Source organism: Petaurus breviceps, unplaced genomic scaffold (assembly GCF_028583685.1).
Source record: "Petaurus breviceps papuanus isolate PSGF00001 unplaced genomic scaffold, PetGlider_PUasm1.0 188, whole genome shotgun sequence".
NCBI lineage: Eukaryota > Metazoa > Chordata > Mammalia > Diprotodontia > Petauridae > Petaurus > Petaurus breviceps.
The window spans coordinates 14920146-14946403 of NW_027185804.1; the positions used below are offsets into that span (position 1 = coordinate 14920146).

The 26258-nt window shown below is 38.1% G+C and overlaps 1 protein-coding gene across 1 annotated transcript in view; it reads left to right on the plus strand.

Annotated features, from left to right (window-relative positions):
- Nucleotides 1-26258, plus strand: part of LUZP2 (leucine zipper protein 2) — a 774279-nt gene that overhangs the window by 413352 nt on the left and 334669 nt on the right. The gene's annotated exons all lie outside the window — the stretch shown is intronic.

Sequence of the window (26258 nt, forward strand, 5' to 3'; positions counted from 1 at the left end):
TGTTAGGTGGGATCCTGGGGTAGGGATACAGTTGATTTGTTGCTAGAGCACAAAGGAATTTAATAAAAGGACTTAAAAAAATAACACAACTGATGGAACAAAACAACCTAGGGGGAAATTAGGTAGAAACTATGGAAGAAAAGGGCTCTAATTCTCTTGGGTGATTTTAATTCACTCTAGACTCCCTCTTCTTCCATTCATCCATTTCTCTGCCTATACTCCCCCTTTTCCTTTTTCCTATTTTTTTTTCTTTTCTCACTTTTGTCGCAATCCCAAAAGGCTGAATGATAGTGATGGACTGCTTAAAAGGACAATATTAGTGTTGAGGTGTAGGGATGCTCAAGACCCCAAAATACCAACATGCCAGGTCCTGCTGAATGAATTTGACTCAAACCTTCTCTCAGCCAAAGTGAAAGCAAAGTTTATTGAAGATTCCACATAATGGGTAGACTCTTAAGGAGACTAAGTATTTGTTACACTTATATTGGAAGCAGGCCAGAATGATCTAACACACACTGAGTTTGCACTAGATTAATCTCAGCACCTTCATGGAGGCAAGATAGATCTTATTTACAGAAAGACTGTGGGAGGGATCTAGGGGTGGTCCAGAGGAAGAGTTTGAGGAGGGTCTTGAGGAGGAGTCTAAGGAGGAACTGGAGCAACTGAGATCAGACACTAGGAATGGGATTAACAGTGGGAAAGAGCTGAAGGCTACCTGGAGATGACAGACAATGGAGTGCTAGACTAGGTTGAGAGTAACAGATTTGGGGCTAGCAATAATGAAAGGCTTATGGCCTCAGGCAAACATTTCATCCTGTGGGAAGATTCAAGGGGGTTCCCAGAGCCTAAACCCCATCATTAGTCTTCCATCTTGCCCTAGAATTATTTCCTTCTGCAATCCATCTAATACAATCTTCATAAAAAGAGAAAAATAAGAATGATGATGATTGTGATGATCATGAAGATGACAATGCTCTCTCTTACTTAACGGAGAAAAGGGTAGAAGTAATGAGAGAGAGAAAGAGAGAGACAAAGATATAGAGACAGAGAGAGACAAAAACACAAAGAGAAACAGAGACATATACAGAGAGATAGAGACAGAGAAAATATGGAGGAAAGGCAAGTTGAAGGAAAAATGGGGAAGAGGGAGAGAGGAAAAGGGAGAACATTTCCATTCTTCCACCCCAGCTCCAATTTCACTCCCTCCTGATGGGGTTTAGGCTCTGGGAACCCCCTTGAATCTTCCCACTAGATGAAGCATTTGCCTGAGGCCCTAAGCCTTTCATCACTGCTAGGCCCAAATCTTTGTTACTCAACCTATGCCAGCCCTCCATTGTCTAGCTACTCCTCACTCTTGATCCTATCAAAATATCTATAGCCAAACTTGTTAACCTTAAAACTAGCCCAGCCCTCCACTGTCTGCTGCCTGCTAGTAGCCTTCAGCTATTTCCCACTATTGATCCCATTCCTAGAGTCTGACCTCAGTTCCTCAAGATCCTCTTTAGACTCCTCCATAAGACCTTCCCCAAATCTCTCCTCTAGACCACCCCTAGATACCTCCCACAGTCTTTCTGTATGTAAGTTCCATCTTGCCTCCATGCAGGTGTTGAAATTCAATCTAGTGCAGATTCACTCTGTGTCAGATTGTTTTGGCCTGCTTGTCAATACAAGCACCACAAATACTTTTAAGAGTCTACCCATTATGGCTAATCTTTAATAAACTTTGTTTTCTTTGTCTGAGAGAAGGCTTGAGTGGAATTCATTGGGCAGGACCCAGTGTATCGGTATTTTAGGATCTTTGAGCACCGCTAAACCCTCAACACTCCTGCATATACCTCGTTGAAGCTAGTGTAAAGAAAAAGCATTCTGCAAATGGTCAGGAAAAGTATAATTTCAGAAATGAGCAGGAAGAAACATTCATTGATCCTTAGATCTCATATTGTAGGCAATGCTACTCAACCATGATTGTGTGCATTATTAGAAAGTATTTTTAAAGTGAAGATAACCAAACCAACCAGATCTCTCACATTATTACCTCATAAAATTGTAGAAAGACTCAGTCCTGCCTCTTCCCCCCAAAACCAAAACAAAACATTTGAGCCACTGGTGATCTTATCAATAAACAAAGCCTTGAGGTGAAATGGACTTATGTTGAAATGGCCTCAGGTTACTTTCAATAACTTCATGATTCAGGTCATTTGTAGCTAGAGGAAAACTAAAGTGTATCAATTTTTTCTCTTAGTATAATTATTGGTCATGTCCAATTCCCTGGCCTGAAGAGGTAATCAGATAGCATGTGACAGAAGCAGCTGTTTGCAACTTGACTATGGAAGGATTGTTAAAAACCTGTAAATTTCTCAGGGGGTGGGGATAGGAGGCATAATTCAGGTGTTCCTAAAGCAAAGGAAATTAAAAAAAAAAAGATTTTCTTTTAAACATTTCCCATTTCTAAGTTATCTCAGTCTTCTTGAAAGTTTAATTTCTCAGGAGTTCTGCATTGTAAATAAGAAAAATAGAAAGTAGTAGATTTAGGCTCAATGTAAAGAAAATCCTAATGTATAAAGCAAGGCTTCTGTATGATTTTTTTTAATTTATTTGTTCATTCATTCATTCTACTGTGGATTTCTTTGGCAGTCTAATAAAACCTATGGATCACTTCGCAGAATAATGTCTTAAAAATGTTTTAAATCTACCTGCTCATCATTTCTTATGGAACAATGGAATATAATATTCTTATGAAATACTAATTCCATCACAATCACATATTACAACTTGTTTAGCCATTCCCCAATTGAAGAGCATCCCCTCAATTTCCAATTCTTTGCTGGCACAAAAAGAGCTACTATAAATATTTTTGTACATGTGGGTCCTTTTCCCATTTTTATCATCTTTGTGGGATATAGACCTAGAAGTGGGATTGCTGGATCAAAGGGTATACACAGTTTTATAGCCCTTTAGGCATAGTTGCAAATGGTGCTCTTATCATCTGGAGGCAATTTCCATGTGTCTAATTTGTGATTTGTGAGCGGAATCATAATGAGGAATACTTCAGGAGCCCCAGGACTTCCTCAGGCCCTGCTTTGTGAACTGGACACTTAGGAACACGCCTTTTTTTTTTTTTTTTTTCTTAATTGTGCTCCATTTCTTTCTCACATCTTTTCAGATGATATCTGAGGCAGCCTGGAGGGATGTGATGGTTCTGATTCAGCTTTCAGTCTCTTGACCAGGACCTAACAGGAAGGGCAACTTCAACTCTGCTGAAGGGAAGCCTTGAGTTACCTAACCTCATATGGGCAGGGACTCAAATGAGCATCTCCATTCTGCCAGCTCTGGCTGCCTAATTCTCATTTATGATTATACACAGGACACAGTATGCTTTTTGGCCACCTGAGGTTGGCCATTGAAGGCTTTTCAGTTTTAATAAGTTAATTAGGGAAAGACGGAGGGAGAATTTGCTTAGATCTTGATTAAAGAGAAATGAAAAGAACCTTGGTAATAAAGCCAGCTGATAATTAGGTGATAAAGTATGTGAACAAAGTTCTGTGGGCTTTTTATTTAATTATTGGCTTTAGAAAGAGTCCCTTTTTCAGGACTCTGGTAGCATGAATGCAAAGCTGTCTCATTCCAAACATAATATACATTAGACCTCTTCACATGCCCTAAAATCTACCTAAGATGAACCTTTATATGCTCTTCCTGCATAATGTCCCATCTCTTGCTTAGTTCCTTTGTACTAGCCAGGGGTGGGGAAGGAATGTAGCCTTGAGCCCACATGTGGCCCTCTAAGTCCTCAAGTGTGGTCCTTTGACTGAATCCAGACTTCACAGAACAATTCCCTTAATGAAATGATTTTTAGTAACTAGAATGTCTTCCCATGCCTGTTATGCAATTTATCTTAGCTTTCATTTCAGTTAAGCGCCTACCTTGTTCCAGGGACTGGCAAAGTACTACCAAAACAATCTCTGCTCTCAAGAAATTCAGAATCTATTGGATGATAAACTATAAAAAACAACTATTTAGAAATAAACTCTATATTGGAAAATAGGAAACAATCAACAGAGGGAAGACACTGGAATTAAAGAATCAGAAAAAAACTTCCTGTAGATGGTAAGACGAACTGACACTTGAAGGAAACCAAGGAAATTAGGAAGTATTGATAAGGAGGGAGAAGGCTCTGAACAAGGGGGGCAGCCAGGAAAAATGTCTGAAGGTAGTAGTTTCTTGTTGAAGGTAAAGCAAGGAGGGGGGTGTCACTGGACTGCAGAGCAGTATGATATAAGAAGGCTGAGGAGGGTTTGGGATAGGTTACAAAGGATTTTGAACGCCAAATAATGGATTTTATTTTTTATCTTGGAAGAATAGGGAGTTACTGTAGTTAATTGAGAAGGGGAAGAGCGGGGGAAGGAGAGATGCCATGATCAAACCTGTGATTTAGAAAAATCATTTTGGTAGCTGAGTGGAAGATGGATTGCAGCCAGGCAGGTGGGAGGAACTTTCAGAAGGGAAATCAACCATCTGGTTATTGTAATAGTCTATGTGTGAGCTTATAAGGGTCTTTATTAGGGTGCTGGCATATCAGGTGAGAGAAAGGGGCAGTCATATTCAGGAGATGTTAAGGTAAAATTCATTGGTTATGGCAACAAATTGGTTTTAAGGGGATTTAGAGAAAGGTTTGAATGATGACACCTAGGTTGTGAGCTTGGGTGGCTCAGAAATCTGGTAAAACAGAAGTCCCCTCTGTCCCCAAGTTACCCTCACTCTCATCAAAACTTCCACTTCCACAAGTCAGTTACAAGATCTAGTGGGTATTCAGTTCTACTTTTGACTGGCATCTACCACAAAAGTTCCACTTGTAATGATGGAATAGGGTCACCATTGCCCAAATGAGGCTGAATAAAAGGTCATATAGTTTAGATACAGAGCATGATTATGTAAATGCCCAAGAAATGGAAGATGCTAACAATGGGGAGGAGTTAGTTTTGAGCATCAGCATTTTAGAGCTGATACCACAATTGTTTTGAGTCTTTCCTTGCCCAAATAGGGGGAAAAAAGACAAATGAGATAACTTTGTTGCTTTTTTTTCCCCTAGCAAAAGAAGGTAAGCTGCCAAGTTTTGCCAAATGTGAAATGGTTGGATTTGCTCAGTGGGAAGGTTACTTAAAAGAGAATTATAACAGTGTAGGAAGAGAAAAAAAAAATAAGAACGTGAATCAATATTTCAAAATCTTGAGTAGATGATATTGATTCTTTTTTCTTTTTGTATTTCTGAGATAAGGAGAAAAGTAACTATTTAATGATCATCTTTTCATGAGGCCCCAGAAGTCACATTGAAGCCCAGTAATTTATTTTCCTCTTCTAAAGTTTATATTACCTTTCATTTGCCAGGTTTTAACATTTATATAATAAATGTATATCCACGTAAATATGTTTTTGTGTATATAGATATGGATGACACAACATGGTATCATGTATAGGGTGATGACCTCAAAATTAGAAAGAAGCTTGTTTACCTCCTGTCTTTGACAGGCTGCATGGGATTCATGATTCTAGGAAAGTCATTTAATCTCCCAGTTCTTCAGGTAAGAAAAAGAAGAGAAGAAAAAGCAGGAGGAGGAGGAAAAAAAGATGATGATGATGATGATGATGATGGCCTAAGTATGGGAAGAGTGAAGGATAACCAATGGTGGTGTACAAGCTCTATTAGTATACTCATTACATCCTAATGAAGTGGAGAAGGCATATTGGATGGTTATCCCATGGAGAACTTATAAGAAGAAATATTCAAGACTCACAGAGAATGAGCCAATATATTTGTACTGTAACCTACATCACTGGAATGAATCCACATGTCAATGAGATCAAAAATCCACTGGATTATTGAGTATAATGATAACTTGATAGAGTTTGAGTAGCAAGGAATGTTGGAGGCCATCTGATAAAATTACCACATTTTGTAGCTGATGAAACCGAGATTCTGAGAGTTAAGTAACTTGTATAAGTTCACATGAGTATGACCTGAAATGGGATTTGAACCCAGGTCTTCTGATGCCCGAAACAGTACTCTTTCACTGCATTTCATGTGTGGGTCTAGGAAACACTGTATTTTAGAAAGACACCTGGGCTTGGAATGTGAAAAGCTGGGTTTGAATCCTGCCATTGCCCTTAGTTACCATGTTTCTAAAATGGAGAAAATTGTATTCTCAAAATTTGCCTCATGTGTACTTGTGAGAGTCAAATGAGACATGAGTATTGAATCCTGAACAGAATTAGTATTTTGTAATTCAGCCCAGTAATTAACTCTTAATTTATTTAGTCTGTTATTTACTGGAGAAAATACTTGCTGCTCAAGGCATTTTCAAGTTTTTAAGGTTTTGTTTTTTTTTTGGTTGTTCTGCTTTGTTTAATTTGAAAGACCTATTTATAATGCACTAAATTACACATGTACAAATTGTCTGAAAAGGTATAGAGATACATGTTTAGCAATGTGCTTGTCCATGAATTTTGATGGAATTTCTCCATTTTTAGATAAGGTTCACAAGACCTAAATTTTTTTCCAAGGTTATAGAAGATTCTATAAGATTATAAACTACAAGAAAAGATCTTGACCTACATTGGTTAAAGAAATTTACTTACCTTGTACTTCTTTGTATGAAGTATGTGATAAGTTGCTCCCTATCTCCTAGATTATTTCACTTTTTACTACTTTGGTTTAGTATAGAAAAAAATGACACATACATATTTTCATATGTTTTTGACATATTAGAAGCTAAATTTCCAATTGGGAATGTTTGCAAAGTAGTGAAAATAGTTTACTAATATTTAGGTTATTGTGTTTAAATTCTGTTAAAATAACATGAATTCTAGAAGCATCTAGGAGACGAGCACTATTTTTGGAGTCAGGAAGATGTTCTGATTCGTGACTCCTGTCAAAATTTTGATTCACTAACTTGCTGTGTGACCCTGAACAAGTCACTTAAACTTTCAGCCTTAGTTTCTTCATCTGTAAAATGGAAATAATTATAGAACCTCCCTCAGGGTTTTTGTATGTAACAAATGTGTTATGCATATGTAAAGCATTCTGTAAACCTTGAAGTGCCAAGTCAGTACTAGAGTTTTAATTAGTATTATATGCTAAACATATCCTAAAACTTTTTCCCATCTTACCCTAATTTGAAGTAAGGCACCAGACATTTTGTGTCCCAGTTTCTACCCTGCCTGCCTGTTCTTCCTTTCAAAGAAGGTAGGGATTAGATTAATACTTTTTTCCCTTGATTTTTTGAGGGGGGAAGGCAGGGCAATTGGGGTTAAGTGACTTGACTAAGGTCACATGGCTAGTAAGTATTAAGTGTCTGAGGCTGGATTTGAACTCAGGTCCTCCTGATTCCAGGGCCAGCGCTCTATTCACTGTGCCACCTAGTTGCCCCTGGAGTACTCTTAATGATGTATTCCATCACCACAAACACCTGGATTGGCTTAGAAAGTAAACTAGTCCAAGGTGGTATACAGAACTTTCCCCAAGTAAAAAGCATAATTTATTCAGAAAAAATCTATCCTGATGGTGTAACTGTTACATCACTTTTTTTTGTTTCAAAATGACTTAATTTGATACTGACATGTAGAAATTGTACCTGTACCTCAGAACGAATGCTGAAAAAAAAAATGAACAAAAATTCACCAACGGTCTGGGTTGGGAACTGTTGGATAGGGATGCTTGCAAATTTTTCCTTCAGTTCAAGTCCTGTCACTTACAAGCTAATGTTGATTCCATCAGCTCGATGTGAGTGAAGTCAAGGACCAATATCCTTCAATTTAAATCCCTCTCATAGTGTTAGCTGGCAGTTAATATTATGCAGGACTGAGTCAGGAGAGGCATAGCTTCTATTTCAAGCTCTTCAAATGAGTCATTTAACCTCTTTTTACCCTTTTAAAAATAGGAATAAAATGTTCTTTGGCCTACCTCTGACATGGTGTGACTTTTGCTGAGATAATGTCTATGAAGCAATTTGAATGTCTTATAGCAAAGATGCTAAATCTCTACAAGCCAGGTTGTTTAATTATTTTTTTCCTCTTTTGTACCCTGATCCTAAGACTTTAGAGCAAATTACTCTAAATTATTGTAGTGCTTCCCTCTGTGGACTTCTATGAGTGGTAGGTGGGAGTGAAAGGTCATTTGGGGGGGCCAGGATGCTCATAGAAATGGGCATTCTCTCAGTCAAAGAGAAGTAGTCTTTACATTCCCTACAATTCACTTTTCTGTTAGTTGTTCAGAGATTCCCAGTAACTAATTAAATATAGCAGACAGACGAGCTACCAACTCTGGAAAAATGATCCTTAGGATTTCTGAAACATCTGAGGACCTGGCAAAGGATTTGTAGGGAAAAATAAAGGAGGAATATGTTCCTCTCATGTTTGATCTTTATCTGGGTCACCCTTACTACCAATGAATGATCCCTTAGGGTCTAACCTGGGCTTGCTCCTTCTCTTCCCTCTATACTGTCTTGTTTGGTAATCTCATTATCTTCCTTGGGCTCAGTAATCATGTCTATGTGAACAGTTCTCAAATTTATTGTTTCCAGCTTCATCCTGTTTGTTTAGTTTAAGTCACTCTCATCACTTGCTTTTTGGTTATTTTGAACTAGATGTCCCATAAAGACCTTAAACTCAACATGTACAAAAAATAATTTAAAGTTTCTTTCAAAACCTCCCATCTTTTGAATTTTCCTTTTATTGTCTTGGATACCACCATCCTGGGGAAACTGGGGTGAAGATAATGGAGCAGGCATTTCTTAAGTACTCGCTATCTACTGGGCACTGAATTAAATACTTGTATCTCCTTTGATCCTTATAACCCTGTGAGGTAGACACTATTATGATTTCCATGTTACAGATGAGAAAAAGGAGGCCGATGGGGGTTAAATGACATGCCAAGGGTGGCACAGTTGGTGTCTAAGGCTAGATTTGAATTTGGGTCTTTCCATTTCCAGGCCCAGCACGCCATCTACCATTCCACTTAATTGCTTCCCAGTCACCCAGGCCCCCAACATAAGTTTTATCCTTGACTTCTCATTGGCACTCACTTCACATATTCAAGCTATTGCCAAGTCTTGATATTTCTGCCTTCACAGAATTTCTTATCTACTCATCCTCTTATCTTAACTCATTCAGCCACCACAATGGAGCAAGCCATCTTTGGCTCTTGTGTGAAATATCCCAACAGCATAACAGCATTCTGGTTGGTCTCTCTACTCCACTCTAATCAGACCACCACATAGCCGCCAAAGTGATTTTCCCAAAGGCCAGGCCCAAACAGATAATGCTCTGCATCCCTCCTGCCAATTTTAATGCCTCCATGTCACCTGGAAGATAAAATACAAAATACTTTCTTTGCCATTTAAATAGGCTTCTTCGTAATGTTTCCTACATAACATTTTCAGTGTTTTTTCATGTTACTGCCCTCTTCTGAACATGCCCTGATCCAATATCATTGTCCTCTTATCGATCCCAGGCAACTAATGTTCCATTTACTGGCTGTTTTCACCTTGCCTGGAATTCTCTTCTCTCTCACCTTTGACTCCTGGCTTCCTTCAAGATGCAGCTGAAATCACACTGTCTTTGAGAGATTCTCTACCTCCCACCCTCACCCCCACCTCTCATTTGCTCTATATATGGCTTACATATACAGTAATTTTTCTGGGTGTCTCTCCCTTTAAAATGTGTGCTCTTTGAGAACAACAGGGGACTGCTTTTGCTTTTTTTTTTATATATATCACCTAACAACATAGAAACTAGTATAAAGTCAGTGCTTAATAAATATTTCCTGAACACATGGCATACTGGCATTGGGACCAAGAAGACCTGTATTAAAACCTTTCACTTCACCTCACTTTCTATCCATATGCAAGCTGGGTGGGGTCATTGGTTATGTAGCTTTAGTTTAAAATAACTTATTTGAGAGAAATATGTTTTTCTCTATCTTGTATTAATAACTAATTATTGAATTAGGACCTAAGGATTTTTTTTCCCTTTTCGACTTCCTCATTCAGAAATTAGCCCTTTCCCCCCCCACACACACCTCGCCCCATAGGTTATTTAGGTAGCCTTTAAAGTGTAGGGCTGATATTAAGAGGGAAAACTCAGATCTGTTCAAAAGGTAACGAAATTTTAATTTTGGTGAATTTATAGATTCTGGCCCATTGTGTTTTACTGAGACAGATCTAGAAAAATGTGGATTCTCCCTTTTGTAAGGCAGAGTAACATGAATAAATAAGTCTTTGACCAAGACAGTGATCAGAAACACAGACCCCAGACACTCTTTAGCCTAGGCCTAGCTCTCATAATATTCATTCTCTCATTAATTGTCAATAATCACAGTTGATTTCCACCCTCAGGATCTCCTATTTTTCCAAGGGCATACAAGCATTTGACTGCGTTCCATGAGGGTTCTTTGGCATTCAAGAGTGTTACTGACCCCTTTTATTAGTTATTGCTAGCATGATTAATAAAATGATTAGTTACCATGAAATTTTGTCTCTTCTACTTTTCAAACTTCACATTTATAAAGTGTGTGGATACATTAATCAATCAATCAGCAAACATTTTGAAGTCCTACTGTTACTGACACTGTCATTTGCCCTGGGGATAAAAAAAAATGTACAAATAGTAACTACCCTTGAGGAATTTACTATCAAATTGGGAAAGACTTATATCAAGGCCTACATACCAAGTTGAAACAACCTATGTAGATGATAATTTCAGGGGAGAGGCAGTAGCAGCTGTAATACAAAGACAAAGGGGTGAAATGTAGCTGCCTTCAAGGAGCTGTTACTCTATTTGAAGGATACAGGATATATACAGATGTTTAAATACAAAAGACAGATAAAAGATAAGATAGAATTATAAGAAAAGGGAGAGACCACTAAGGACTGGCGATTTCCAGAAATGGCTCATATCATGGAGGGTGCTCAGCTAACTTTTGAAGGAAACCAGGGCTTCTGAGGGGTGATGGTAAAAAGTGACTATATTTTAGACTTGTCTACTCAAAGACATGAAATTTGTTGATGGAATAGCTCATAGGTAATTTTGACTGGAATGTGCAATGTATGGAGGGAGAATTGTGAAATAAGATGAGAAACTCAATGGAGCTCAGGCAACTCCCTAAAGCAAGAGGTTATGGTTGGAAGGTCAGCACAGAAAGTCGATCTTCAGACACAGAGGAGAAGCAACCTTTCTTCTCCCTACCTAGGGAATACATAGCCCCAATTTTCATGGTAGTATTGGGACTATTTCTCACATTTGTAATGCAAATTATTCTTTTCTTGCATCTATATTCCAAAGTAAGTTTTCTATGGAAAGCATTTCCCTTCCTCTCAGCCTCAAATCTGTGAAAGTGTTGCCCCCTCCCCTACTCTCAACCCCTGCACCCTCTGCCCCCAATTGAGTTCTTCTTTCAATCACCAAGGTAAAATGATTTGTTCAGGAGAAAAATCCAGAGGAGTCATGATGTTTAAAGCTTAACATGCTACAAAAGAGAGATTTATGCTACAATATGTGAGAAGTTTCTCTCTGTTGTTTTAACTACAATATTTGAGAGCCATATCGATTATTAAGCTGTCTTTCCAGAATCATATTGATTTCATAACCGAGAATGGGAAATTGAGCCTTCATTATTTACATCTGCAAGTTTATGATGACAAGTAGAAATTTACTAGACTTTTCCACGATTGTGCCCAGATGCACCCATTTGCCTATAAAAAGGTCTATATGAATGGATCTGAATCATTATTTCCATAATTTGATTAGAAAATGCAAACTTCTTTCCAGTTTAAATAACAACATTCCAAATGATATTATTCTTTCCTGTTTCCCTCAATCAATGCTGCTACAATTGGTTTGGAGGGCATTTTTTATACCAATTTTGGGGACTACTGAAGGATATTTTTAAAAAAAGGTATTGAAGATGATAAGAAAATGATTTAATCAGGAGTTTGGCTTTAGGCATTTTAGAGAATATTGAATTGGATTTCTTGGAAAGTCTACATTTGTCCTCTATGAACAAATGAAAACATTAGTGGTTCCAAATTGTTGTTGCCTTAATAATATATACCAGAAGGGTTCTTAGGTTGGGAAGCCCTTGCTTCTCAATGCTTTCAGCACTGTCTTGTTTCTTTATAAATGCCCTAGTGGAGCTTCCTGTGATAGTCTCTCTCCTAGAGCAAGAAATTATGAACCTTCTTTTAAAGTCTCCATTTAGCATCTTCCTAGGAAACCAAATTTTCTAACCTGTGCTGAAGATTACATGAACCTGTGCATGAATAAAGGAAAAAGGAGGGGAGAGGGCTCTTAAAATACATGTGTATGATAGATAATGGAAAGTGTAATGTGATTGACATTATTTGACCTGGGTTCAAAAAGTATTCATTTGTTTAAATTATTTTCTCTTGGGCAATTCACTTACATTTTTTGAAACTCAGTATTCTCATCTCAGAGAAAAGTATAACAAAGCCTGCCTTGTCGACTTTTCAGGGTCACTATGAGGGCTAAAAACAATAAGGGAAGTGAAAGTTTCTTTGTATGCTTAAAAGAACCATCCACATAATATGATGTTATTATATACCACACAGACCTTCAGATTTAATTACTGACAAATCCATTGATTGGATATGGCTTTAATCAATAATTCCTAGCCCTTTAAAAGCTAAATGCTATCATTGGAAAGATTCTTTTTAAGAAAAATGACATGCTTCAACCTTATCCCAATGAAATCTCAGCCATGCTTTATGTTTTTGCTGTTTCCCCATAATTAGGGCTATATTTGCACTGATTGATTGACTCTTTCTTTCCTATGACTTTTTCAGTTGAGTAAAGATCTAATAATGCCTGCTAAGAGTCAAGGTCTGATCCATGATCTGGGAAGAGAGAGGGGATATTATATCATGGACTATACACAGGTCAATAAACAGAGAGCTACACATAGCACAGTGCTTGGTATATAGTAGGCACTTAATAAATGCTTGATACCTGGTTGATGTTTCATACCAATTTACGAAGCACAGGGCATTACTTAAGGAGGCGTTCAGGATAACCCTTATGCCACCCACACTGTTTTGGAAAGTAAATGTTTGAATCAATATGGTAGAAATGAAGAAAAAGTGCTTTCCAGACATTGATGAGTGGGTGGGACTTGTCACATTGCTTATACGTGCATAAATCACTGAGTTTGGAGTCATGACAACCTGAGTTCAAATCCTGCCTTAAAATTTTATTAACTATGATCATGGGCAAGCCACCTCACTTTTCTCATGTCCAGTGTCCTACTCTTCTATCTTTACATCAAAGACCATATGAACCTATGCAAAGACACAGTGGTAATCTACTCAATGAATCACTCATAGACTAGCTTGGCTGTAAAAGAGTGTGGGAGAGGAATAGGAGATTTAGAGGTAGAAAGATCCTTAGGATCATGAAATGGAAGCACTCTTGCTTTACACACAGGAGACAGGAACTGGATTCTGGCCAACTCTTGTGTTGAACTTCAACAGATGTATTGAAATAACTATTCATTTATATAGAATCAGTATTCCGTATGGCATTATGGGATTTTCTGCTTTCCAGGAATGGAAAGATAACAAATCCCATAATGCCATTCTGTACCCCTTACACATGTAAAATATTCAGTGTACTATACCAAACATGAGTATGAGTATATATGTGTGCGTGTATGTGTGTGTGTGTAGCCCCTATTGTAAAACATATAATCTAATACGACATGTCATAGAAACAAATGATAATATTAAAAATCTATATAGTACTTACTATGTGGTAGGCATTACAATAAACACTTTCTAATTATTATCTTTTTTGTTTCTCATTTAATCTTGGGAGGCAGATGCTATTATTATCCCCATTTTAAAGATGAGGAGACTGAGGTAAACAAGGATTAAGTGATTTGCCCAGCATCATACAGCTAGTCAACGTGTAAGGCCACATTTGATCTCAAGTCTTCCTCACTCTAGGCCCAGACTCTAGATTGAGTCTAGGCCTTCCTGATTCTTTCCATCATGCCACCTAGTTATACATATTTAAAAAAAAATCATTGAATTTACTATTAGTGTAACTGTTCCCAAATGAATTCAAATGTCACGTCTTCTATCAAGAACTCCAAATTCCTTGGGGCGGCTAGTTGGCACAGCGAGTAGAGCACCAGCCCTGGAGCCAGGAGGACCTGAGTTCAAATTGGGTCTCAGACACTTAATATAAAAACTAGCTGTGTGACATTGGGCAAGTCACTTAACCCCAACTGCCCCTCAAAAGAAAAAGAAAAAAAAAAAGCAAAAGAACTCCCAATTCCTCTTGGTAACTAATCACTTCCTCTCATGAAAATCCCAACTGCACAGAGCTCTTTGTACAAACTCTCTAATGCAATTATCATAATACGTTATGGATCATACTTTTCTCTCTTTGTAGTTTACCACCCTGGGAACTTTAATTCGCGATTAGAACCTGGGTCTTCAGACTCCATCCAACTCCAGCACTCTTTTTAAAGCACCATCATTTTCCAGTGTTTCTTAGGCAAATAGTTGGAATATGTTGGGAAGGAGGTGGAGCTTGAGACTCAATTTCTTTCAGTTACTTATCCATATTTGGTCTTTTCAGGACCATTCAGTTATTGCACATAGAGAATGTTCCTGAAAAGCAGTAGGACCAGGTACAGAAGGTACAGAGCCAGGAACACTGAGAAAGGAGCTATTCAAAGCCTCCACAGCTAAGGCAGGGGATCTTTCCCTTGGCCTGCTCCTGGGAAGAATCACCTTTATAAGGAACCCATTAAGTGTTCTGTATTTATAGTATAATTAACCATTGATTTGTATGCATTGTTCTTTACCATTGCTGTACTAAAAGAGTTAGGAACACTGCCTTCCTTTTGCAGTAGAAGAGATTCAGGCATTTAGTGGTTGTGACTTTTTTTTTTTTTTGCTTTTTGAAGTCAAGTCATTTTAATAAATATATTCCTGCTGGCAGTGATGTAATTTGAAAAGCAAACTTCTGCAAAAAACAAAAACCAAACCAAAAAATTAAAAAAAAGACGCCACTGTTATAAAGAATTCCCATCACTAAACAATCTTGATGGAACAGAGTAGTATAAGCTAGAATTTATCATACATTAAGAAGACCAGTATCTCATCTAACACCATATCACTCATTGTTCTATTAATATAAGATAGCATGAATCACAGTTTAAATAAACTGAATGAGGTTCCTTTGTGAGGAAAATTACCATTGGTGTATCTTATACAATCCATGATTTTTTTTCTTCTTTTTATTTTTTTCAAATGCTTTATTAATTTCTGATTTACATCATTCATTTCCACAAGATTTTGAGTTACAAATTTTCTCCCTGTTTTTCCTTTTTCTCCTACCCACCACCCCAAAATAGCAGTTCCACAGGATATCTCCTCCTCCAATCTGCTTTCTCCCATATTTTCTCCCATACCCCTTTCGAATTTTCCAGTGGATCTCTATGCCCCAGTGACTGTATATCTTATTTCCCAATTACATGTAAAATAGTATTGATAATAGTGTATACACACACACACACACATACATATTTGAATATTTGATTTTAAAACTTTGAATTCCAGATTCATTCCTTTCCTCCCTTGTCACCCACCCTTACTGGGAACATAAGCAATTCAGTATAGGTTGTACATGTGTGGCTAATATAAAATAATAACATAATAGATATATTGTAAAAGACTGGCTATATTTCCCTCCCTCCTATCGCACCTCCCACTTGTTCTATTCTGTATTTTGATCCTGTCCCTTTTCAAAAGAGGGTGCTTCCAACTTCCCTCCCCGCCAGCCTGCCCTCCCTTCCATCATCCCCCCTCTCATCCCCTTCCCCCCATACTTTCCTGGCGGGTGAGATACCCTATTTAGTGTGTATTTCATTCCCTCCTCAAGCCAAATTCAAAGGGAATAAGGTTGACCCATTCCCTTTTGCCTTCCTATTCTTCCCCTCCATTGTAACCATTTCCCCTTACCTATTCTATATGAGATAGTTTACCCCATTGTGTCTCTGCCCATCTCCTCTCATTATATTCCTCTCTCACCTCTTAATTTCACCTTTTAAGTATCATCCCTTCCTGTTAAATTGGTCCTGTGCCCTCTATTTATGTATACCTGTGAACATATATACACACATTCACATATGTATTCATATGCCCATATAGCCTCATATATAGACAAATATATTTCTATTCCCTTCAACTACTGAGAAAAGTTTCATAAGTTACAATTATTGTGTTTCCATGTAGGAATGTTAATAGTTCAACTTTGATAAGTCCGTTATGAATTCTTTTCCCTGTTTACCTTCTCATGCTTCTCTTGCTTCTTGTATCTGAATGTCAAATTTTCTGTTCAACTATGGTTTTTTCAGCAAGAATGCTTGAAAAATTACCTTATTTTCCCCTGAAACATGATACTCAGTTTTGCTGGGTAGGTGACTCTTGGTTTTAATCCCAGCTCCTTTGACCTCTGGAATATCATATTCCAAGCCCTTCAATCCCTCAGCGTAGAAGCTGCCAGATCCTTGGTTATCCTGATTGTGTTTCTACAATATTCAAATTGTTTCTTCCTGGCTGCTTGTAATATTCTCTCCTTAATCTGGGAATTCCAGAATCTGGCTATAATATTCCTAGGAGTTTTCTTTTTGGGATCTTTTTCAGGAGGTGTTCGGTGGATTCTTTCAACCTCTATTTAGCCCTCTGATTCTTAAACATCAGGGCAGTTTTCTTTGAGAACTTCTTGAAGGATGATTTCTAGTTTCTTACTTTGATCATAGCTTTCAGGTAGTCCAATAATTTTTAAATTATCTCTCCTGGATCTATTTTCCAGGTCAATGGTTTTCCCATGAGATATTTCACAATGCCTTCTATTCTTTCATTTGTTTGGATCTATTTAACAGCATCTTGATTTCTCGTAAAGTCATTAGCTTCCATTTGCTGCAGTCTAATTCTGAAGCCATGATTCTCCTCATTGAGCTTTTGAGATTCTTTTTCCATCTGGCAAATTCTATTTTTTAAGGCATTCTTCTCCTCATTGCCTTTTTGAGCCTCTTTTGCCATTTGAGTCAGTCTGTTTTTTAAGGTATTATTTTCCTCAGTCAGGCTGTTGACTCTCATTTCATAGTTTTCTTGCATCATTCTCATTTCTCTTCCCAATTTTTCCTCCACTTCTCTTATCTGTTTCTTAAGGTCCTCTATGGCCTGTAACCAGCTCATATTTTCATTTGAAGCTTTTGGTGCAGGAGTTCTGACTTCACTGTCTTCCTCCTGTTCCATGCTTTGCTCCTTTTTGTCCCCAAAATACGAGTGTAATGTTGAAATCTTATGTCTGCTTTGTTTCCTTTGCCTGGTCATGTTGCACCTTAGTCACTTGACCCCTGGACTTTTTGCCACAGAAGGACTCTGCCACCAGACAGGGGAGCTTTCGTCCAAAACGCTGGGATTTTCTCAGCTGCCGGAGGTATTAGATGGGTGCCCTCTCTGAGGTCTCCACATGCTCTGGCAGGCTTGACACACACCCCAGGACCTCCACCCTACACTGCAATCCAGATTCAAGTAGGTTAAAGCAAGAGCGATTACTCCTCAGACTGGTGCTTGGTCCCCCTACACTCTGCAGGCCAGGATCTGAAGCTGCTGTGCGGGTGCCTCAGGGGCTTCTCGCCCTGGGGGCAAAAGCCATGCACTCCGACTTACTGGTCCCAAATTCCAGACTACACTGACCTCTCACTTTGTCCTTCGCATCTGTGTGTTGATAAATCTGGAAATGGCCACATCTGCTGCTGATCTGGAGTCCCTCTGGCCACTGGTGGTCAGGCCTGCCCTGGGGCTAAAGCCTTGGGCATGGGGCTGGGCTCAGCTCCTACACTGTGCTGTCCTCAGCGAGAGGTTAGGTTCTCTGTGTCATTTTGTGGGCTCTGCACTTCTAAAGTTTGTTTAGAGTCCCATTTTTACATGTATAGGGGAAGGTGAAAGCCAGAGCCACAGGAAGGTCTTGCTTCTACTCTACCATCTTGGCTCTGCCCCCGTGGTTGTGACTTGTTAAATAGGTACCACCCCTCATGGTACCTCTCTTTTTAACCATTCATTATTCTGCTGATCTGGTAGTCTTTATTGGAACACTTCCTGTTACATTAATGATATGATCCTTTTTGTTAAGCCTGAATAGTCTTTATAGTTTTATAAGCAAAGCTGATGCCAAAATTTCAGCATGTTAAAAGTGTTGATTATGTTCCAGAATGTTAGCTCATTTATGTTTTTTTTTTAAACAAAAGATGGCAAGATGTGTGTGTCAATGCAGGAAAACAAATAAACAAATTTTGAGAGGAACTGAAGTCTAATAAAGAATGATGGAAGAAGAGATAGAGAGGGAAGGAAGGGGATAGGGAAAGGCAGAGAGGGAAAGAAAGAGGGAGAGAAGGGAATAGGGAAAGGTAAAGAAGAGGATAGGGAGAGGGAGAGAAAAAAGAGGGAGAGAGGGAGAGAAGGGGATAGGGAGAGGGAGAGCAAGGGAGAGGGAGATGGAAAAGGAAAGACAGACAGAAATAGAGAGATACTTAAAAAATAAGAATTGGTTTAGTAAACACTATGTCTGATGTACTGTGCTAAATGCTAGGTATGCAGAAACAAACTAGCAAGACTGTCTTCAGAGCTCTTATATTCTAATGGGGGAAGACGATACAAAAAGGGGAGCTGTATAACGCTGAGGTGGGTTTACTGGCATGGAAGTGGAAGAAGTTTCCTGAGAGTGGATTTCTGAGTAATGCCACAGCTCTTTCTACAAGAGCTTTTTGAACAAGTATTTCCTAAGCAGATGAATGAAGCCTCAAGGTCGTGGTTTCTTCAGGGTGGCAAGGTAATTTGGGTCTAAAGAGTTGTACTCTACATGACTCAATTTGACCCAGCTTATATGCTTCCTAGATGTGTAACCCTTGGCAGGCTAGGGAACCTCTCAGAATCTAAGTTTCTTGATTGTAAAATGGACTAATTATGCCTGTCATTTTTAACTCACAGGATTTCAGATTTAGAGTGGGCAGAGACATCCAAAGTCAACAAGGTCCATTACTTCCTTAGACAAATGTGGGAAGTACTGATGAAGGAGGTTGTGATTCATCCAAAGTGACCCAGATAGTCTTTATAGTTTTATAAGCAAATAGTAGGTAGTTATAAACAGATAGTAGGTAGTCCCACAATCACTAATCATTGGATCATAGAATCAGAGCTAGAAGGATACTTCGATGCCATGTAGTCCAACCCCTTTCATTTTTACAAATAAGAGACACTAAGGCCAAGAGATGTGAATTGATTTGCTCAGATCTCCCAGATAGTAAGAGTCTGAGGTGGGATTCGTATCCAACACTTCTAACTCCACCTCTGCTGTCCTTTCTACTTTGCTGTGTTGCTTTTTAGAACACCAGACCTAGATAAAGGTTGATACCAAAAGCAATCTCAGAAAGCAAGGAATAGTTTACATGTCAGATTTGTAGAGAGGGAATGACTTTATGACTAAACAAGAACTAGAGAGCATTATAAAATGCAAAATGGATAATTTTGATTACATTAAATTGAAAAGCTTCTGTACAAACAAAGCCAATGTAACCAAGATTAAGAGGGAGGTGGAAAATTAGGAAAGAATTTTTACAAACTATGTCTCTGATAAAGGACTCATTTCTAAAATATATAGAGAATTGAGTCAAATCTATAAGAATTCAAGTCATTCCCCAATTGATAAATGGTCAAAGGATATGAACAGGCAGTTTTCAGAGAAAGAAATTAAAGATATCTATAAGCATATGAAAAAATGCTCTAAATCACTATTGATTAGAGAAATGCAAATCAAAACAACTCTGAGGTACCACATCTCACCAGTCAGATTGGCTAAGCTGAGAAAACAGGAAAATGACAAATGCTGGAGAGGATGTGGGCAAATTGGAACTCTAATGCATTGCTGGGGGAGTTGTGAACTGATCCAACCTTTCTGGAGAACAATCTGGAATTATGCCCAAAGGGCTATAAATAATTTCACACTATCATACCCTTACCCACCAATACCACTTCTAGGATTATATCCCAAAGAGATCATAGAAGTGGGAGATAGATCCATATGTACAAAAATATTTATAGCAGCTCCTTTTGTGGTGGCAAAGAATTGGAAATTAAGGGGGCACCCATCAATTGGAGAATAGCTGAACAAGTTGTGGTATATGCATGTAATGGAATACTATTGTGCTATAAGAAAGGAGGAGCAGATGGACTTTATATTTACCTGAAGAGGCTTATATGAATTGATGCTGAGGGGGAAGAGTAGAACCAGGAGAAATTTGTACACAATTACAGATACAACATATGTGTGATGACCAACTGTGATAGACTGGACTCTTCTCAGCAATGCAGTGATGTATGTCAATCCCAAAAGACTCATGATGGACAGAGATGTCTACATCCAGAGAAAGAACTAGAAAGAACTGAGTTTGAATCCAGATTGAAGCTAACTACCTGATATTTTTCTTTTTCTTGTTGTTTGTTTTTTTTCCTCTTTATCATTTTTCATTCCATCTGATACAATCTGTCTTTATAACCTGACTAATGTCTAAAGTGAAAGTATTTGCAGAACCTGTACTTGATTGTATGCCACCATGGGATGGGGGGAAGAGGAGGAAAGGGGGATAGAATTTGAAACTCAGGAATTGTGGAATTGAATCCTGTAAACTAAAAGTAAACAAACAAATTAACAAAAAAAAAGTTGGGAAAACAAAAAAGAATCCCAGACCTAGAACTATGTTACACTTCTAGACTGCCTTCCATTGTTATTGTTCAGTCATGTCCAACTCTTCCTGACCCCATTTAGGTTTTTCTTGGCAGAGATACTGGAGTGGTTTTCCCTTTCCTCTTCCAACTCATTCTACAGATGAGGAAACTGAGGTAAACAAGGTGAAGTGATTTGCCCAGGGTCACACAGCTAGTAAGTATTTGAGGTTAGTTTTTAACTTGAGTCTTCCTGATTTCAGGCCTGGCTTTATATATACTATAGCACCTAAATGCCCAATTAACTCTTAGGGAATAACTAATACTAACATTTAAGATGTATTTTATGGAAGAAGAATTCATTTAAATGGCTGCCCTTTCCAACCTGAGGGATGGCTAAAACTTCTTTCATTGCCATTAGGATTTTCATGAGTAATAACAAAAGGACTATAAGATGTGATGGGGTTGGGGTAAGAGGTAAGTGGGATGAGAAGGAAACTCATCATTTTAAGTCAGAATTACATTTGAATTCTATTTCTCCTACATACTAGGAATGTGACCTTGGGCAAGTCATTTCCCTTAAATCACATTCCCATTTTCCAGATAGGTAAAACACAGGTAATATATATCTGTATCTATATTGACATTGATATTGATATATTTTCCCTATCCCCTAATCCAAAAATATATCAATCAATTTATTAAATGCTTACTATATGCCAGGAATTGTGTATACTGAGATAAAAATTTTGCATCTGCTTCCCTGCCTGGTTTCAACTCCACAGAACAAGGTAGCCCCTGCAGTCTTCCCCCCCACCACACACACACACACAATTTTCTGACTCCTTTTGTAGCTATCTCCCCTTTTAGACTGTAAGCTCAATGAGGACAAGAACTGTACTTTTAATTTATTGTCCCCTTAGTTCTTAGTACAGTACCTAACAAATTGTAGGTGTGTGTTAAATGTTTATTGGAATGGATTGGATTCAAAAACAAAAAATTAGAAATAGTCTTTTTCCTCAGGGTGTTTCTATACTTTTGGAGAGAGAATTCTCTTTCCATCCTCTCTGCAGTTCCTGTTCTCAAGGAGGTTTTATCTCTTTTTGGTTCTTACATCTTGATTCTGTTAGATAGTGGGATTACAGAAAAGTTTCCTCACAGACAGTAAGTAATAAATTGCAGGGCCAAGACTTGAACCTATATTGTATCCTCTTCCCTTCTTCTACATCCCCCATGAGTTCCCTGGAGATAAGGACATTTCTGAGAATAATACTTTGAACGGAGCAGATGCTTTTTAAAATAAGCTTATGTGGATTTGATTTGAATTGAAAATGCAGTACTAAAGAAAACGCCATCCACAAAACAAAATTAAACTTTATGATTGACAGAGTTCTTGTCTTACATGCATGTGAACAAGCAGAGAACAGGTATGATCATCAAGAGTAATGTTCACTGCAGTGCAACAGATCAACTTTATTTACTGGAACATTTGCTTAAAAGCTAGGTATTGTGGTGCAAAGAGTTAGCTGTTTGATTTCTTTTAGCGTCAATTTTCTCATCTCAAAATGGAGCTTAATGTTTACATATAGAAATAAGGAAATTAGGATCACCGATTTGAAAGTGGAAGGGACTTTAGAGATCATCTCTGAATAATTCAGATCCTTTGCTTTAGAAAAGTGGGAACTGAAACCAAAAGAGGAGAAAAGACCTATTTGTTGCCACAGAAGTACTAAGTAGGCAGTATGGACTTTGATTCTCTATTCTCTCAACACTCAGTCAGTATTCTTCCCATCACACCTTTTTGCTGTTTCTCTGCAGGTTAATATATACATAATACATGTGAATAATTGTCTTCATTCTTTACCTTGCTAGGATGTTGTCTGGAAATACTTGGTCATGGGGAGACAGGTAGGGTGTCTTAGAAAGAGCCAATCTAAGTCTCCATTTTAGGAGAAACTACTACTTTATTATATGTTGAGTTGAATCTACTCCTTAAATAAAAAGCAGACAGCTGAAAAGCAAAGCCTAAATATGTACTGTTATGGGAAACATAAGGTTAAGCCAAATAGAGTTTCTTCTGTTCTGTTCCAAGATGCAGGTCAATTTAATTGAGTGTGGCTGGCTGGGGAGAGCCATAAAAGGTGGTAGAGACTTGTATTCAGGGCTGAAGCAGCCCTACACTGATCTCTGTTCCAGTCAGGGTTGTTATGTGTCCATGGGAAGAGCAATTCATTATTTATTTGGGGGAGTTAGGGATGACAGTGCAGCTCGATAAATGCAGAGTGAAATACAGTAAAGGTCATGTCTTTGCAAATGGAAGCAGCCAAGTAGGACTTTTGACTGTCTTTATTTATCTCTCTCTAAAGGGGCTGTCTGGCATATGGAGCAGGGTAGGGATGAGAGGTCCTGTATTTTCAGGTCATGTTTTATGAAGCTGATGTACTAAAATGTATTGGTGTCATTATATCCTGCTCACCCAGTGCTCCTCTGGCAGCCCGTTTCAAACCTGAATGAGACCCTTAGACACTGGTGTGTTGGAGGCTTCATTTTGGCTAAACAATGCTATTAAGAGTCTGGTCTGTCAGGGAATTACTTAGGCCATTCAGATTCCTACTGTCAACTTTGTTCTTTTAAAACAGTACTGGACTCCATTCCTCTACAGAGATTGACAGAATGGCCTTGCTGTCAAATGCAAAGTGAAATCACCCTGTCAGGAGGATAACAAGGAAGGCTAATCTGTCTTCCAGGTGGGTGCTGATGTTTAGGGTTTTTCCCTTATTCCTTTTTTTTTTTCTTTGAGCAACAGCTGATAGAAGGAGTTGCCTGTTTTGGTAAACCAAAATAGGGGGATTTCCCTTGGCTATGTAATAGGACTGGAAAGGAAGCTCAGTTTATTACCACAATTAAGCAGAGAAAAGTTCAGGGGTCCATTGTGTGACTATAAGCTATTGATGAAAAGGTTTGTAGTCAGCTGGGATGATAGGATGTGGGTGGGGAGAAGGGTTTCTTTTCTAGAAGTCATTTTTCTCTCATTCATGAGACTGTCATGAAATTACATAAATGATGTAGCTTTCTACATGGTTCCTTGTATAATCCTGAAATGGCATTTCCTTACCGTAGCAGCAAGCACCCCAAGCGTCCTCAGGGTTTGCTGCCAATACAGGTTCTTGGGTCTGCTTTGATAAAGGAAAGCAACTCAAAATGGGTTAACAAGCTTTAATCAGTCAAACATGTATCTTTACCTAGTTCAGGGGAAAGAGGTCAGCACCCCGAACTTGAGAATATACAGACAGAATTATCAAGACAGAAACAGATCAAGTAGACAGATTTCAAACTGTCCAACCATTACATCCATACCCAATCAACATATGGGTTTCAAAGCCGGGGGGCTCTGGACAACGGCTTCCCAGAATCCAGATCAAATCACAGAACACTTCTCAAAGTGAGCCCCAAAACAAAGCCTCACATCAGGGCTTATATAGCCTTCTCCTGGCTCAGAGAATGTAACAACCTTTTGGACCCACTGGCCAATTAAAAAGTATCTACTGAAAAACAACCCTCCCACCCCAGGCTGCAGTTATACTTTAGCCTAGGGGCAGGGAAGATCTTTACATTTACATTCCCATTACACTTATTCAGTGTTTCTGCTTTATCTTAGTATTCCAATACTGAGCTATTGCGGTCAGTATTCTGAAGACCATGTTAAGTTTCCAGTGAGAACTCCCAAATCTTCTTCTTTTGAAATTTACAAGGTTATCTGCTAGTCAAGGAATGAAGGAACACAGAAACTTTTCTTCTCTCCTTCCTACCAAATAAAAAGAAAATGTGTTTCCTTCTCAAAGGCTTAGCTTAAACTTCCCTCTCTCTCCTCAAAACCAATTTGTCATTAGCTACCTGGGTTTCAAACTAGTTTGCTATTTTATACAAAATCCAACTGGAAATGACCAACTCTCTTCAGTAAGTCACAATACACTTCCTATGGAATGGTCATTTCATTTCATCGAATGACTTTCAGATTTTTCAAGGACTTTGTACACTGAGTTTAATTTCATTGACTCTTAGATTACAAAATAGATTTTCTTCACCCAATGAAGATATTGGCAGTTTATGGTACAGTTTGTAGAATGCTGAGTGTGGAGTTAGGAAGATATGAGTTCAAATGTGGTCTCAGGTCCTTACTCTGGGCAAATCACATAACCACTCACTGTCTAAATCTCATTTGTAAAGTAGGGTAAATGGGCAGGGAGATGGTCCATTGACTACTGGGCCTGAAGTCGGGAAGAATTCCTGAATTCAAATCTGACCTCAGACCAATGACTTTGGGGGGGGGGTGTCTCTTAAAGTCTGTTCTTGAGCTGAGGTCCTAAGAACACTCAAACACTTACAAGTTTTGAATAATTTGGCCAAATTTTGGGGGGGTTTTGTTCCTATTAATTAACTGAGGAAAGATTTTATCATTAATACATGTGGAAGGTATTTCCTTCTGCCTTTGTTTTTCTGAAACTTAACTTAGAAATGCTTTTAAACAACAATTTAGTAATGACATTTTTGAAAGAATATTTAGACGTGGAGTCATTCCTTAAACCCCTCAAAAATTGGTATCTAAATTTCTTTCTTTCTTTCTTTCTTTCTTTCTTTCTTTCTTTCTTTCTTTCTTTCTTTCTTTCTTTCTTTCTTTCTTTCTTCCTTCCTTTCTTTCTTTCTTTCTATACCAATTGTGTGACCCTGGGTAAGTCACTTAATCCTATTTGCTTTAGTTTCCTCATCTGTAAAATAAGCTGGAAAAGTAAATGGCAAATAACTTCAGTATCTTTGCCAAGAAAATCCTAAATGGCATCATGAAGAGTTAGATATGGCTGAAATGACTCAACATTCACAAAATAGATCAATAATAACCCCTACTTCCAAGAGTTTGGGAGGATAAATGTGAGGATATTTGTAAAGTACTTTGAAAGACTAAAGTTTTTATGTAGATGAAAATTATTTTAATTATGATTATTACTTAAAGGTTGACAGATAATTGATTGAGTCCATCAACCTCCATTCCACCCTGAAAAAGAAGTATTTAAATAAAATTCAACCAAAGTACCAGTTTCTACTAAAAACTATTCCTGATTCCCAATATGCTGGTATCTTGCCTTCCCAAACTATCTCCTAGTGTGTGCACATGTGTTTGTACATACATATATGTGTATATAAAATATAAGCACATACTCCATATATGTATCTCCTATATTTGATATATCCATATATGTATATAATACACACATACGTGTGCAAACATACATACAAAACGATTTGGAAGGGCAAGTCATTGTGTATATTGCATACATATGTGTTGTAGATACTCACATGTGTACATATGAATATACATATAGCTACATATATGTGTACATGTACACATGTAAAAACAAGCACAAGCACCTTCCTGTTTCAGAATTAGGAGCATAGTAA